Below are 3,062 nucleotides of genomic sequence, written 5' to 3'. Positions count from 1 at the left end.
TTAAACATAAAAAATTTTGTTAAGGATAAAATTTGCATGACAATGAGCAATTTGGTGCAAACATTGTCGGTGTCTCTATGTGCTAAATAAGTAGCATACATAATTTGAGAGTTTATTGTTGTAAGATTACACCAAAATAATCTTCTCATTAGAATATATTTATAACGTATGACCGTTATATTGAGTTATTTATTTGTTATTGACTCAATATTCTATAATATAAATAATAGTAATTTGAGTATTGAAACTCAAAATTTGATATACATTTAGCATAGTATAGGCATCCAATTATATAAATAATCATTACTGTAAAAATTTCAGTAAAATCCTTTTTAAAAATTGAGCATATCTCAACCATACACCTATTTAAAGAAAATATTTATCCTAAATGTTATATTCACAACTTTCATATACATCCAACGTATCAAAGTACTATAAAAATTTCGGTAGATTCCCCTTTAAAAATTGAGCATATCCATCCATGCACCTGTTTAAAAAAAACATTTATCCTACACAATTGATACAAGTATGTTCACAATGTTACATTCACCACTTTCATGTATATGTCCATGGGAAACAATACAAAACGTTCATTCACAAATGTCAACCAAATTTCATTCACATATACATCCTGTGGAAAATAAATAAATATTTCCAATTGTAGATAAATAATACAACGATACTCTATACAATTGAAAAAATAAATAAATAAATATATATATATATATATATATAATATTATACAAATGAAATAATAAAACGATAATCTATACAAATGAAAAAAATAGACAAATAGATATTGTACAAAAGAAATAATACAACGATGATTTATACAAATGAAAAAATGAACGAATAAGTATTTGTACAAATGAAATAATACAACGATAATCTATACAAATGAAATAATGAACAAATAGATATTGTACAAAGTCGAACAAAAGAATCAATCCTACTACTCCATACCGTAGAAAGGTCGTCTCTGGTTTCCGGGTGGCTACCGTCTGCATCGGCCCTCTCTTGGCTACTCCTTCGTGTCTGGCGTCCGGGCTCGTCAATGTGCTACACGTCCGTCATCTCCGGCAATAGGTATTACATCATCTATATCCATGTGAAACGGACAGGGAGCTAACTCGTATAAAGTCTCTAGATAAATCCAAGGTAGCAAAGCAGGTGCATACACCTCCGTATCGAGAGGGTCGTCTAGCAAGTATGACATCGACGAGGTGGCGGTAGAGTCAGACGAGGTGTCCGCTTGTCTATTAGATGGGCCTGTAATATCGATGGCTGTCGATGGGGCATACGATGCAGAAGGGCCGAATACGTACTTCGCCTGTACAATGGACGACGAGAAGGCCAAACCGGACGGACGACTGGAGAAAGCTGCTCGACCTCCTCGTACTGGAGCTGGTCAACCTTCTCGTGGTGCTAGGGCTCGTCGTGTAGGGATCCGTCGCCCGTCCTCGTGGACAATGTCTAAACCTGCTCTCGCTAAATTCTACATAACAACTCTGAAGAGAGTAGGTCGACCAGATGTAGTACGTTCGCCTGCAGCATACAAAAAAAGGTTATTACCACATTGACATCGTAACATAGACGGTAAAAAATTAGGTGCGTTAAAATATTCGTACGAGACTCATGTTGACAGTTGCGGTCCTATCCACGAAGCGTCGTGTGATTGACCTATACCACGCATAATATGGGTCCTCCGGACCCATCGGACCATTCACCTTCACTCCCTGTATGACATACTCTCGTCGATGCCCCTACATAATCACCTACATCTTGTGCTCGGCAGCCCAATATGTGTTCCCTCGAACACGGCCAATCTCGTGTAAGTCGTCCCTACGTACATCTACCCCCGATGTCAAAAAGTGATCGGGAATGCCATACCGATAGCCAAATTGACGCATCACTCGATTAGGAAGATGTCACTCAATAATATGAAAACATGTACCCACAGGTCCCTCCCAACTACATAATCAATCGGTAGGTCGACTAGAACGTCATCCGTGTAGGGCGCCCATATGAACTACGCTTAAACATAAGCAAAATATAAGAGGTGGGTAGAGCTATCTGATAAATATGCAATTATGATGTGCTATACTTAAATCGGACTATACCTCATTCTCTTGGTGCATGTCCAACTTGAACCTGTACCAGGGTAACGTATGTTGCGCAACATTTGGCACCAACAACTAATCCCTCCACCTATACAAAATAATACGTAAGTCAACAAGTGTAACGACTAATACGTACTACGAATTAATATTCATAGTACTCATACCACAAATGCATTGTGAATAAAGTTACAACCTCCATGCAAGTGGGACTGAGTCAATTGATCGACCATCCTGGTCCCTCACAATATGTCGAACATTATGGCGCATAGGAGCTAAGAAGGTGAATCTCTCTCACGCTCAAACCTATAATAGGCGGAGTGTTCCTCTAATCAGCGAGTGGGACATGTCAGCAGCGCAGCACATCTCCCAATAAAGTCACGCTAATGTTGCGGACCCCCAACTATACTCACATATCTCTACTCACTCCACGAGTGGAAGGAACATCAAATACGCATAACTCCTCGAAAGGCCGCAGAACAATGTCCCACATATCAATCGCAATAAGTGAACATGTGCGTGGCACGCTATTATATAATAATCTACAGCTGTCGGGAGCATGCGAAACATCTCGCCCTCAAAAAACAGCATGCGGATACGGACACCAACCATCTCGCCCTCATGAGGCATCACCCCTAACAATCTTTGGCACATGCGGAGCAATGCTCCCCCCCTGACCAACTACCCCCTCCTAATACTATTCTTTGATTAACAATAATCTTATTCATAATTTATACATATGATTATCATGTTAATTTATATTAAAATAATTTATCATGTTAATCATGCCCCATAAAACAAAACCAATTAACTATACATGACCTTATTCAACATTAATCTCCTTTACTATTAGCCACGTTGTGTATACATATTTAGATTTAATATATTGCTGAATTGGGTACAGATAACCCTAACCCTAATACTAATTAAGTTTGATTTGTATTA

At 38.3% G+C, this 3,062-nt stretch overlaps 1 long non-coding RNA gene across 1 annotated transcript; it reads right to left on the bottom strand.

The window, feature by feature from the left end:
* Positions 1-750: 750 nt before the first annotated feature.
* Positions 751-2,029, bottom strand: LOC131150436 (uncharacterized). Its single transcript, XR_009135533.1, has 2 exons — positions 1,629-2,029; positions 751-1,545 (listed from the first exon to the last, which is right to left on the bottom strand). It is a non-coding gene; the product is annotated as an uncharacterized LOC131150436 (long non-coding RNA).
* Between the last annotated feature and the right edge of the window lie 1,033 nt (positions 2,030-3,062).

This window comes from Malania oleifera, chromosome 3 (assembly GCF_029873635.1).
Source record: "Malania oleifera isolate guangnan ecotype guangnan chromosome 3, ASM2987363v1, whole genome shotgun sequence".
Classification (NCBI taxonomy): Eukaryota; Viridiplantae; Streptophyta; class Magnoliopsida; order Santalales; family Ximeniaceae; genus Malania; species Malania oleifera.
Note: the sequence above shows the minus strand (reverse complement) of the source record. Positions and strands in the feature narration are given on the sequence as shown.